This window comes from Eschrichtius robustus, chromosome 1 (genome assembly GCF_028021215.1).
Source record: "Eschrichtius robustus isolate mEscRob2 chromosome 1, mEscRob2.pri, whole genome shotgun sequence".
Lineage (NCBI taxonomy): Eukaryota > Metazoa > Chordata > Mammalia > Artiodactyla > Eschrichtiidae > Eschrichtius > Eschrichtius robustus.
The window spans coordinates 198,226,229-198,240,087 of NC_090824.1; positions in this window are offsets into that span (position 1 = coordinate 198,226,229).

Sequence of the window (13,859 nt, forward strand, 5' to 3'; positions counted from 1 at the left end):
AAGTGTTCATAAGCACAGTTTGGGTTCAAATAGCGCAAAAAAGGGAAAACTCGACCCTTGGGTTTTTTGCAAATAGTTTTATAAATTCGAGAATATCAGAAGGTAGGGATAGAAATCTCAGAAAGATTCTGCTGTGGTTGATCAATCGATCACGCTGCACCCAATCTCAGAGAGATACTATCAGACCTCCACTGTGTGAATATTTTTAGAACTCGGCTAGTCACGGGACAGCTTTACCATTCAGCGCAGCATCTAGTTTGTTTTTGGAAGAGTGGTCTCGAAGACACCAACAAATGAGATCTACCACGAATACTACTTGAGTTCAAACCATGAAATTTGACTTAAACTCTAAAGTGGTTCTTAGACCCCTCTGTCTTCAGATGCTAAGCAGTATTTCTGAAATACTGGCCAAGAAAGCCTCGGGCAGAGGAGCGGGTCTGGTTGGAGACAAAGGTGCGGGGGGCAGAGTGCATCCACCCCGCACGTAAAGGAGAGTCCGAAGTCCCCAAGGTTGTGAGGACTCTCCCCTGTGGCCCGTGTTTAATCCCATATTCTTGCAGTGAGAGCAAGACAGCGAGGGCTCAGATAGCCTCTGGAAAGAAATAGAGGGTTAGGATGGGCCAAGAGCAAAACTGGGGAGATGCGGTTGGCTCTTCACAAAGCGCTCTGCCTGGGTCCCCTTCTCCTCAGGACGCTCCAGGAGCAGCCCGGTGCCACCTAGGTCAGGGAGTTTCTGGTCCTTAACGACGGCACTTCTTCAGTGGGAATGCTGCGAAGAGGGACTCCGACGGGGGAGGTAGGATAAAAGGGGATCATTCAGCTAAAGAACTTTGGCACCAGCTCAAGTTGATTCCCCGGGGGGTCTTGATTGGCAAGCCTTCCGTGGGTGCAGACGTGGTCCTGGCACAGTCCCAGCCTACGTAGGTGACCCACAGGCAGTGGCGTGTACAAGAAGGTGCTGTGAGGCTTACTGCCCGTGAGTTACCTTTCGAGGCTCCATTCTCCCACCGGTAAGATGGGAGCCGTGACCGCACCCCCCTCAAGGCATCTGTTGTGAACAGTCGATGCCACACAAATAGAGCGTCGGGCACACTCGGGCCACGGGGTAACTGGTGGCAGTTATTTATTATACCTTTGGGCAGACTTGCAAGAAGAGGTATGTAATGCCGTAGAAGGGTAATTTAAAACAGCTCAGGTCGGCCCCACGTCCAGAATTCAAGGATAAAACCTCTACGGAGAACCACAGACATTTGCATCTTTGCATAAAAAGTGTATTTCAATTTTTAAATAATCAAACTGGGATTGGGATCACATGGAGGTTTGGTGTCTATTTAATCAATACAGGAGGTAAAATTCACTAGATGATTTCTGTTCTAAGTTCCACTTTGGGCCATGAATTCCTCCCCGTGGCTGCCCTCCGCGGCCTCCGCTGGCCCTGGTCACAGCTCCCACCCCAGTGTCCTAATCCTCACAATGGGCTTGTCTGTTTCCCACACTGGACCATACGCCTCTTGAGGGCAGGGACTGTGTCTGCTCAGCACGTAGCCCCAGAGGATCCAGCCCCTGACAAGGAACAGTGTACAGTATTTGTTGAAAAAAATAGATAACGTGAGCAAAAAACGAATAAAATTGTCCCTTTCCCTTTCTATGAATAAATCCAGCTTCAGGAGCTCCCCACCTTAGAGCTAGGAAGGCACAGAGGCAAATTTGGTCTTAAATGCAACACGTCCATTTCACTTCATGTCTTTTGCTTCTTGGCAAGTTGTCCCAGAGCCAGAAAAATGAGGGGGTTTTTTTGTTTTTGTTTTTTCTTTTTCTTTTGGCCCTAAATTATTTCTGAAAGTTACAGCATTTTAGATTTGTATTGTTTCATTAGCTGTCGCTTTTATTCATGACCTCTTTTGTTTCTCTCTCTTTCTCTGGACCTCTTCCTGCTCGAGCTTGACCGTTCCTCTCATATGGAAAGTTGTCTGTTCGTCAGCACGCCATAAATAATCCAACCTGCGTGCGTTCCACTGTCTTCCCTGGCTCCACGCTCCCTCCCGCCCCCCCCCCCCCCCCCCGCCCAGCTGCCCCGCTCCAGTTTTCTGTGGCCCCAGTGACATGATCGTTGGCAATAAATGCTCAGCTTCATTTATTTACTGGAATTCTCAGATCTGGACCAGTTTGCTCCATTCAAGCTGCTGACGTGTTTTGTTAGGTACACGTTTTGTAGAATCTCCCCTTTGTGCTGAGCTCTGAGAGAAAGGGCCCTGGTAAGGATGAACTGGGATTTAACAGATTTTTAGCTTCAACTTTATATGGACTTCCCTAACATCAGGCAGTTGGCAGCTTATCTGGACTTGGGGTGCAATCCAGTACATATTTGAACCATATTCACCTCTCCAGGAATGCTCCTTTTGGAGGTGAAATGTTTATTGTATCTCATATTTGGTCATGGTCATGGTTATCCCCATAATAAAACTATAACCGTGGTTTTGCAAGCATATTTTAAACTTGTGTTTAGGATGTTAGCTAAGTAGTACATCACATCTTCCATGCTCTGAAGTGTGAGAATGTTTCAACGTGTTGCCTTAACGCTAGGAGAAAATCCGGGGTCTACTGAAGGAGACCAAATGTGACACTTGTTCTGATTTTGATGCGGAGCTAAACAGGTTTGGGATTTTTTTTTTTTTTTTTTTTTTCAGTGAAACTTGCTCACATGTTCAAAATTGCCCACCACGCCTTGGTTAGCTTAGCCATAAAGAATTCACCTGTAATAGGATGGCAGTACTTGCCTCTTTCAGTACGTTCCAAAAACAAAATTGCAAGCAATTAGCATCATGATAGATCATGTTTTGATAAATCAGCCACTAAGCGCTACTCAAAAAAATGAAAGATTTTACCTTCTGTCATTAAGTAGGAATTTAATCTCCAGTCAGGTGTTGCAAAGAGACCGCCCACCAGGTGTTCTAAGGGCATTTGCAGAAACAGCAATGAACTTGATCTGATTATTGCCTGAGTTGTCATGCAGAACTTGCCACAAAAATTTGGCCACGGAGGAGATCCAGATGCTCAAACATACGAGCTGCAGGACCCTCCCTAAGCTCTGGCTGTTTCCGGAAGTCATTGCTAAGTGTGTGCTCTTATGAAGCTAATACACTGCCTTTTCCCAGTCTCATCCAAATTAAAGCACAGTTAAATTTTTCCTAAGACATTCATTGAAGCAAGCCTTTTTGACAATGGTTACAACTAAAGAAAGTTGCAATATCCAAGAAGACTTAAGTCTTTTGAATGGTGTTGATTCTTTCTTGAAGTAAAGGGTGGGTAGGGGGAGCAGGAGGGCAGCAGTGCCATGTCAAGACATGGCATGAGGAACTTCTTGATGATAAAAGGAAAGGCCCAGTGGGGTGCCGTAGGGTAGTGGGGAGCCTGGGTCTAGGGTCCAGGCAGCAAAATGGCATTAATAGTTTGGTACCACCTCCATGGAACAAACCAAATTTGACAATTTCTATCCAAATCTTTTTAAAATGCACAGACTTTTTGACCCAGGAACTCCACGTCCAGGGATCTGGCCTATAGATATTACTGCACGAGTTCACAGACAGATGTGGACAAAGAAAGTCGCCTGCCGTGTCAGTAAACAGAGGATGTTGCAGCCATCAAGCTGTCAGCCACTGCAGCCGCCGCAGACTGTGCGCCCTGAGCGGATTCAGGATGGAGAAGCCCAGGATGCCGGCCCCAGAGAGCTAAGGTGCATATCAAAGGAATCATTTCAGTGAGCCCAGACCCTTGCGTCTTCCCATACACAGAAAATTGCTAAATTCATTAATTTGAGATGTCTGGTTTTCTTTAATTAACAGTCATCATTCGATGTTCCGACGATCTGGGTTTTTTGTTTTTTTTTTTTGCGTAAACTCCTATATATCCTGGCTTCTCCCTTACAGTCCGTCCAAGCGATCTGAGAGCCTCTCTCCCGGGCCTAAGTGCTTAGTATGTCCACCAAATAAAACGTAATTCTCAACTTCAAGGTTGTGGGTTTTTTTCAGTCGACACATATGTGAGGATGTTCAGTGCAGCATTGTTTATAAGACTGAACACAAATTTAAATGTCCGTCAGAGCCGGTTTAAAGAAGCTTCAGTGCTCCAGGGGATGGAATACTATGCTGCAGGAGAAAAGATGGAAGTTGCACCTCATGTGCTGAAATCTGTATTGTGCGCAGGAAGCAAGATGCAGAACACGTATGGTGTGCTGTCATGTGAAAAAGGAGGAAGTAAGGGTGGGCGAGAAGGGGTCGATGTGTGCTTGTAATATGCATAGGAATTTTCTGGAAGGGGGCTTCAGGAAAGGGGTACCAGGAGATGGCACAGCGGGACACTTACTTTTGCATTATTGGAATGTTTGGCTGCATTTTATTTATTGTTTTTGGGTTGCAAAATCTCTCCACCGGATTAAGCAGTAGCTGGGCTGCCATCGTTCGGGAAGGCCTCGGCAACACTGTGAAGGAAGGAAAAGTCGTCTGACCCCTTGAGCTTGAGCACCTGCTGCCTGACGGTACCGCACCACGGCCCACAGGTACAAAAGTTTGATTTCGTAAAAATAATACAGCCTACATAATCATGCACTTTGCATCTTGAATGTTCTAATTTCTTCCTTTAATTCTGGCTCCCTCGCCCTAAATTGATCTCATGACCCACCAGTGAGGCCCCAATCTGAACTAGACTGCTACAGGCATCAGACTTGCCACCCTCCCTGCCCCTTTGTGGCCTTCCTGGGCTGTCTGTCACCCAGGCCCTCTGGTCCCTGCTGTCAGGGGCCTGATGGAACACCCGCATCTCTCCCCAGATTTGCATTTTATAGGCCTTCTGAAGGGTGGCCTCAAGCCAAAGGGATGACTAATGCTGGGAAGTTCTGAAGGCCTGTGGCCGCTAAGAAGGCCTTTTGGTGCCTCAGTAACGCCCTGGGGGGCTCCTGAGTGCCCTTTGGAAAAGAGTGAAGCCGTCACTTAGGAACCCAGAGGCATTGCCACCTGGCCCGGTCTCACCCTGAAAAGCTCTTCCAAAGTTTCACTTGACCAGAGTTGCTGACTCTGGGTTTGGGCTGGGTTTGAAATCGTCTCTCATTTCTCATCCTAATTCAAATAAAAGGGTGCAGCAGAAATCTAGTCCTCTGAAGAAGATGCAGATTCTGACGGCATTGGAACCTACTGGAACCAACAGCCTTCCTCTCCCCTCCGCCCTCTCCCGCTCTCCTCGCCTGTGCTGAGAAGCCCATGTCGGGCCAGGTTTTCTGAGGATGTGGGTATGACCCCTCCTTCTCGTCCTCCTGGCCTCACTGTCCTGTCAAATGTTCTGCCGTTTTGCCAGGCCTGCGGTATAACTGGGTCACAAGGGTAGAACGTGGCCGAAGAAAGAGCCGCTTAGACTTCAAAAGGATCTGTATCCTTCCATCATCTCCAGGGAGCGATGCTGAAATTAGACCAAGTCTCTCACTGATGCAAACAAACTCCCACCCCCTCCCATGTCCAATACCCTGTGCCGCCGTGAAAACAAAGTCTGCTTGTCACGCAGCTGTCACTTGGCCCAAACCACTCAAAGTTAACACCTAGTTAATCACATTCTCCTGTGTGTATTCCTCGGAGGGCCATCTTTCTCAATTTTAATGTGTTGGCTTAAATAAAATCGGTCTGGTTCCCCTTTTCATAGCAGCTTAAGTCTGTCCCAAGTTGCCCAAACAAGAGTTTATGGAACTACTCACGGGTCCTCCAGGGAGATTTCCAAATCAACACTCACGCGTGAGCGCCCAGCTCATGTGGAGACCCACACCCTAGCCCACTTGGGGCCCCCTGGAAAGCCAGCCCAGCACAGAGCAGCACTGGTCTGAGAAGATCCTCCGCGCTTCCGGTCACATGGGGTTACCCGGGAGATGCTGGTGCCCAGCTGTACTTTTCCGTTTGCACGTGGATGGGAGCATAGGCTCCGACTCTTTCATTGATAGTAGAAGGCACTAGGAGAGAAGGAAATTGGCCATGATCGGATGTTTTCATTTTGCTTTGATTTTCATCAGTGCCCTGAAAACACTATTTCAAACGTCTTCATCATCTCATACGGAAAATAATAACCTCGGTAATATCTGTTAGCTCTGAAGGCCCTTATTATTGAAGAGGGCAATCTTATGCCAGTCTCACAAAGGGCTCGTGCTTTTCTGGGTCCGGTGGGATTCAGTGGGGATTTCAGTCCACTTACAACTGGGAAAATTTCCCCATCACAAAATCCATTGCCAAGATGGACACCAATTGGCCTCTTGGTTGACAATCCCAGAAGGGAAAGCTCTGGGCTCCAAAACTAAGCGATTTGCTCACGAGTTGAGACAGTAGCAGGAAATCATGCTGTCTTGACCCAGGGTTTGCTCTCTGCTGAGGATAACGGAGAGTTTGGGGCTGCAGGGCCATCAGTGTCACAAGTAATCCATTCAGAAATAGCAAAAGGCCTTCTACTATAACAAGGAATTTAAAATAGTTTCAGCCGGACTTAAGCATACTTGGGCATTAACAGTCTTTTAACTTAGCGGGGAAAAAATCACTGCGTCTTAGTTGGTGGCGAAGCTGATGGAGGGGGAAGATGAAAGAGCTACTTCTGAAGTGAGCGTGTTTGACAAATTTCAGGAAACCAGGCTAATGGCTCTCTTTCTACGCCTTGTGGCTGGAGGTGTGATTTGCACGGACCACATCAGGTCTCAGGTAGAGTGAATCGGCTCCGCTGCGCTGTGAGGTTGGCGTTAAACCTTTCACGCCTGGGCCTTCCCCGGCGGTCCAGTGGTTAAGACGCCGCGCTCCCACTGCAGGTGGGCGCGGGTTCAATCCCTGGTCGGGGAGCTAGGATCCCGCTGTGCCATGTGGCACGGCCAAAAAAATAAAAAGTAAACCTTTCACAGCGGGCAGCCCTACAGTCCAAATTGCAGCCAATCTAGCTGAGAGCTGCCAGTTTCCTACTAAGCGCAGCCTGACGCGGGTGCCTGTACGGCCAGCAGCAAGCTTATCCCAATATTTTGTCACATTCAACAACATCTTTGAGAAAACGTCTTAAATGGACAATTCTTTTAGAAGACCATAAAAATAAGATCAACAACCACTGAAAAGTCTGTGGAACCTGAAGCATGTAGAAAATCACCCCCTGTACCCCATGGGCTGTATTATTTCCCCCTTTTAAACCAATATTTATCATATAACCGTGGTTTTACAGCCAAGCCATCCTGAACATGTCCCGTCCAGGGAACGTGGGTGGAAATGACCCCCCCGGCTCTGAGACCCCCGCCTTGGAGCTGAGCCTCTCCCGCCCCCAGCCCTGCTCTCTCCCCTGCAGGGAGGGGCTGCCTCCCCCCGCCCCCCGACTCTGCTCTGCTGGTCTCGCCTCTCCATCTGTGCACCCGTGGTCCACGTGGCCACTCGCACGTGGTCGCACGTGGTCACTCACGGTGGGACCGTTCCCGCGGAGGCCGCCGAGCTTCCACGCCAGCCGCGGGAGGCTTCCTCCTGCTCCTCAAACGGGGACACGCTTTCTTACGGGACCCCGAACTGGGAGGCAGCCCTCGATTTCTCCCAGTGAGCGCTTATTCTTCGTTTAGTCTCCCTTTCTGCCCACCCTTGGGTCAAGCCTAGGGGAAGGCGCTGGGAGCCAACCCAGCCTCAGCCCCCCAGCGGCCTGCGAGCTCTGCTCCCACCTTCGGCACTTCTGGGTGGGCCCTCTGCACCCGCAGCTGCGGCCTGGGGGGTCGCCAACAGCGGTGTCAGCCCCCTCTCGGGCTCGCCCTCACCCCGCCTCCCCGGCCCCTCCCCAGTCCGGGGGGGAGGGGCCCGGACACCCCGAGAGACCGGCAGCAGCTGCTCCCGTCCCGTTCCAAAGCCCGCTTCTACTGCCTTGGCTTGTGATTCACGCAAATGGGCGTGGAGTGGAGTCCCGTCTTCGTGGGTGAGTTTGTTGACTGAAAAAAAAAAAAAGCACAGCCTGAAAGTTGCCCAGTTCAGGAGTCTTACTGAGGACTCTAGCCTGGGGATCAGCCTCTGAGATCGCTCTGAGGGACTGTTCCAAAGAGGTAAGGGAGGATATATAGGAGGTTTTGCTGAAAAAAAAAAAAAAAAAAGATGCAGTCCAACATGAAAAGATGACTGTTAATCACAAGAACAAACATCTGAGGTTAGTGATTTTAGTGCTCTTCTGTGTCTGGGAAGAGGCAAGAGTCTGGGCTCATTGAAATGATCCCTTTCGTAGCATCTTCCCAGGGCCAGCATCTGGCTTTCTCCCTCCTGAGTCCCCCCACCAGGGGGCAGCTGCAGTAGCTGATGGCTTGACGGTGGGCAGCATTCACTGTTTACCCGAAGGGCAGGCAACATTCTTTGTCCGCAAGTTCTCACCTCCCCAAGGAAGGCTAAAATCCTCAACTGTCAAACCTACCTCTATAGCCCAAGAAGCACAGTTCGCTGGGTTTTGTGAACACGATGCTATCAAGTGATATATACAAAGTGCAAGAGACGAGGTACCACAGGCACAGAACATACGCGCAAAATGCACGTTTTCAGGACGTTTAATTAAGAGAGAGGGGGCTGAAGAATGAGACTTCAGAGGAAGCATTCAACCTGCACCTTCCCAGAGTGAAGTGGGGACGGGTGATTTCCAGAATAGATGCCCAGATGGGCATTTGAGCTGTGTCCTCTCACTGGATCACCTGCCCCGGCTCTAGGGGCATCGGAGGGCCACTTCTGGTAAATGAAAAGCAGGCATGTGGAGACTCTGATAAATGTCTTCATTGGAATCATCCTGCTGCGGAGGTTGAGGAAAGCCGCGGAAGATTCTGGTTCCCTAAGTAAGCTGTGCTTCTCAAGTTCAAAAATGCTGTTTCTTTCATGGAACTTGATTAGCAACTAATTAAACGGAGGAAGGACAGTCCACAGCACAGGTGACCAACAGGGTTCCCGCTGCAGACAGGTCGAAGCAATTAAATGTGTGAACCACGCTGTTTGTGTGTTTCCGGGGCTGTAAAAGCGATGGCCTGGCTAAGCAACAAAAACCACAACCCTCGAACACCACGGCCAAGGCCGTGTTATGTTTTCTATAAAACATGTGTTCCCTTCTCCGAAGCAGGGAGCATTGCCAACTCAAAAAGTAAGCCCAGGACCGGTTTCTTCTGAGGTGGGGAGCAGGGCACGGCCCACCGACAATGGCCGATTGTGGTTCATTAGTGGAGGGAAATTCGGAATTGAACTTCACCATTGGGATTTACTTGCATTTGAAGGCAGTGCAGTTAGCAGTCCATCTTTCAACACTGAAAGTATTTTGTCCACTTTTCTATCCTTCTGATGAATTAAGGGCTTATGAAAGGTGAGGGGTTGAAACATGAGCAGCTGAAGCTCCGAGTGGATCTACTTGCCAGTTCGGGCTGGATGGAAAAACACAGGGGCCAATTTTACATTGTTTCCCCACCAATTCCCATCAGCCATGAACTATGATACTTTCCTACGTCTGCAATGAGTGGATAATAGGAGTTCCCGGTCCTCCGGTTCTCCAAGCTGTTTTGAACGAGGTCTGCTAATTGAATTCAGTTGTTTGCAGTTTTAAATGTTCCGTATTTTCCACAGAGCAAGAATGTATTAAACTCATTTCATCTGTCATCCAAGAAGAATTGGAGGCTGCATTTTCATTACCAACTGACTCGTGTTCACCTTCATCCTCGAATTTTTTCTGAAATGTTTACAATGTAATTAAAAACAATCAAGTCAAATGATCTGTTTGAACTGGTCCCTTTGGGGGAAGATGAAGGAGCAGGAAAGGTGCCTGCGATGACATCATTTTGCATCGTTGCCTTCTCACACAGAAAAACATCATGTCATCTGGTCACCAAGAGCATTCTGTAATGTCACTGCTGATCTAACAGTTACAGAATATTGTAATTAAACGTTCAAACGCTCTCGTAGGTTTTCCCATTACAAATGATCCTGGAACTTGATTAATTTCAGCGTTTAGAAAGGTCCTGGATTTGGTAATGTTGCTTCCTGCCATGCACACCTCCAGGGAAAACTATGATCTGAATCCTGAAGTCGGACCCAATTAAACTCTTGCCATCTTCCCCACTGCGGCCATAAGACGAACCACTTTTTCAATCATGGCTCAGACAGGCCTGTCGGGTTTCTAGGGCTCTGCATGCCTACTGCCAGCCGTGAAAAAGCATTCCCTGGGAACAGTCTCATAATAGGGAAGAAAAATGATAAATCCACAAAGGCAGGAGCCACAGTGCCTGATGCTGGGCACAGCGCTGACTAAACATCGGGGCAGCTGGACCTGGTTAGGAGCCCGGCTGCTGGCACAAGAGTTTGCTACTTTGCTGGGCACAAAGACGTAGGTAGCTGGGACGTCACAGAGCAGAGAAATGAAACTTCTGTATTGAAACGTCAGAAGAGGAGAAAGCCTTACAACCCAATTTGCCTTGGGGCTGACTAATTACAGGAGAAAATCCTTAGATAAGATGTCAAATAGGAAATTAGCAAGCAGGAGCCATTGATCATGTCTCCTTATTTTTAAAATTAGTTTCACTGATTCCCCAGACGACGTACAGAAACCACGTTCATGCCTTGAGTTTCTCCTCCAGAGAGTTGAATGTTGGGTAATGTTGCTCCCTATGACTTTTCCCCTGACTTTGGTATTAAATAAACAAACACCACCAACAATGAAAACCTCGGGGCTAATTAAGATCAAGCAAATGAGTTGTCAAAAGAAAACTACCTTCTCTTCCTGGGAGGATGGTTGCCAGTCTGTTTGCTTTGGAGGATTTCGACCGCTCTGCCCTGCTGGGCGTTAAATACAAACCTCAGATTTGCTGCAAAGAATGTTGTTTTTAAGAAGGAGATTGGGGAATTCGCTGGCAGTCCAGTGGTTAGGACTCCGCACTTTCACTGCCGAGGTTGCAGGTTCAGTCCCTGGTCAGGGAACTAAGATTCCGCCAGCTGCAGGCGGCCGGAAAAAAAAAAAAAAAAAAAGATGTTTTTTGCATTTTCCTCTCTGACCTAAAGCAGGAGGTCTCTGGCATGTGATATAGATGCCAACCTCTTTTATCACTCTTAATTTATAAAGCCATGGGACATGAGGTTCACAGCGTCAGAGGCGAGGACCAGGGGGCCAGGCCATCGTGATGAGGCCTGCGGGACCCTGAGCCCCTCACCAGTTCTGACACCCAGCACCTGCACCCCGTGCAGTTGCTTCATCAGTATCAACTCTGCTTAACCTGCCCCTTCTTTTTTCTCCTGCTGCCCATGCGTTAGTACATCTTTAAGATGAGCCCAAATCCTTCTATACATTTCCCCAAAGTTCGGCAAAGAGTGGTGGTTTTTTAAATGTGATTTGAGCAATAATTAGCTAATTCTTTCTCATTCATGCTGGTTCATTATTAGCCAGGCGGAGCACGGCAGCCCATCCTTTGTGTTTAGAGGGATGTTCCATTTGATGTCACGACCCTTCTCAAGGAGCTCGCTTTCCAGGTAGGCTCCAGCACCACCACCCTGGGGTCAGAAGGGAGGTGGCCACAGGCGTCCCGCGCTGAGCAGAGCCAGCCTGGACAGGTCTGGAGCTGGACAGGCCGTGCTGTCCTCCCGCATGTCTGAGCTGTGGTGTAGGAACATTCCGGAGTGTCCACCAGCCGCGCACTGGGGTCTGAACAGAGACTGCAGTAGCACCCAACAGCCCGGGGCAGGACACAGACCATTACTCATCCACCAGGAGGGCACGGCTGGGGCATGCGGGAAAGGAAGTCGGGAGAGGCCCCGAGGGCCAGCCGGGCTGCCCAAGGCACGTGCGGAGGCTTTGCTTTTGCAGATTTTGTTCCCGGACTGGATGCTTGCAGCATCTCCAAGCAGGAAGCGGCTCAGGCCACCCCACAGCCTGGAGAGCCAGGTGGACCCAACACCTGAGGCTCTTGTTAAGCCCGCCCCAGTCAGCTCCTGACCTGCCAGCCACGGGTGCCATGGGGCAGAGGCTCTGCGGGGCGCCATGGGCGGGGGAGAGTTGGATGGAAGGGGTCAGAGGCTGTGGAAGAGGAAGAAAAGGGGGTGGAGAAGCTGAGGGTCTCCAGCGGAAAGGGTTAGCAAAGGCCTGAAGGAAAAGGCCAGTTTGGAAGGAGGCCGGCACAGAAGGACCCTTCAAAGCCCGAGGGGCTGGTCCAGGCCAGGTCCCAGGACCCGGTCTCCTGCAGCTCCTCGGCCCGCAGGGAATAAGCAAGGCGAGCTCTGCCGGACTCAACACTGTTTTCTGAAATGAGGGATGCTTGAGCTAAACCAGATCTGCATCTTAGTGCTTCGGGGAAAAATCCCATTAGAACTTCTGAAGCCCATTCGGATTTATGGCTGGAGAGGGCTGGATCCATGGGGATCGATCTGTTTGGTACACCTGCCCCTCCTCCCTCCCCAGCCAGCCGCCAGCCAGCCGCTGCTGAAAAACCCTGAGCTGGGCTGAAATGCGCCTTGCTGGAGACGATGGAGATAAAACAGGATTTAAAGGCAGTGCATTTTACCGGGCAACCTTATCGGGCTTAACTGCTCTGGGTTTTCAGCTGTGTGTGGATGTGAAGGATAATTACCGTCGCGTGTCACCTGAGATTACAGGGTTGCGTTCCAACTAATGATGCCAGGAGAACCAAGCGGTGGTTAATATTTAATCAGTCTGTGGGCTTAACAATTGGATCAATGAGGTATGTAATTACATAATTATAAAAGACATTTCAGATAGGAATGGCTGGTACTGGTCTTAATACCAAAGGTGAGCGCTGGTAGAAATACCCCACCGGGTCGTTTCAGAAATACCACCAAAGAAGGACCTTCGAGGGGAGGGTATCCCTTAGAAAATGGTGAGCACAGATTGAAAATCTTTTCCAGCATGGGCTTTTTCTCTTCTTTCAGGCTCCCCATATGGAACCTCAGGCCAGATGTTTTACTGACGTCACAGATAACTATCACTGCAGTATTTAAATGGACCCCAAGAGAAAAGCCCCAGGATTTTCTTAATTGCATTCTAAAGGTGAGTGATGTTTAGTGGCTATAGGTGCCGGTGGATTTTTGCCTCTTTATTTTTCCTTTTTGGTTGGCATTTAGGAGAGACTGACCAGAAATCGGGCCGTGAAGCCCCATGCCACCTTCCTGGGGCTGCCGCTCCCCACCCGGGGCGGCACCTGTCTGCCAGGGGAGCAGCCCACATTGTCCCTGCTGGGGGATGCTGCGGGCATCCCTGCGCCCTACCTGGGGTGCCAGTTTCTCGCTGGTGCTCGTGGCTCCTCCGTGGAAAATGCCACTTCTAACCGGGGGGCTGGGGGAGGGGGGTTGGGGGGGCAGGCAGCCAATCAGCTGAGGTCTCCTGCTCCACGGCCTGTGCCTGCAGAACGTGGCTGAGAGCCAGTAAAGGCAGCCGGCAGACGTGAGCGCCCAGACTGGAGCTGCAATCGGCCAGGACGGTGGCCGCCGGGGATACGAATCCGAGTGTGTGTGTGTGGAAGTTACCGTGGGAAGACCCATGCCCCTCCAGAGCCATCTGTCAAAGCCGCGAGCAAGCCCTCTCCCCTCGCTCCACTCCTGCATCACTTTAGGGATCACCTGAACTCACCCGTGCGGGGGCTCAGAGAGGTGCGTTACGGCAGCTTGGGACACCCATCCCATCCCCCCATCTGGCAGCCCAGCCTCCACCCCCTCCTCCAGGGCTTGGGGCCCCCAGCCTGTGCCTTCCCTTCTTCCTGGGCTGAGGGAAGGATGGTTCCAGAAGCCGCTTTGCACCTTGCCTGTGTAGCAATGTCCGTCGGCACGTTCCAGCGCTGGCTGGGAGCAGGGCCCTCCTGGCGCCCCAGTCTCCAC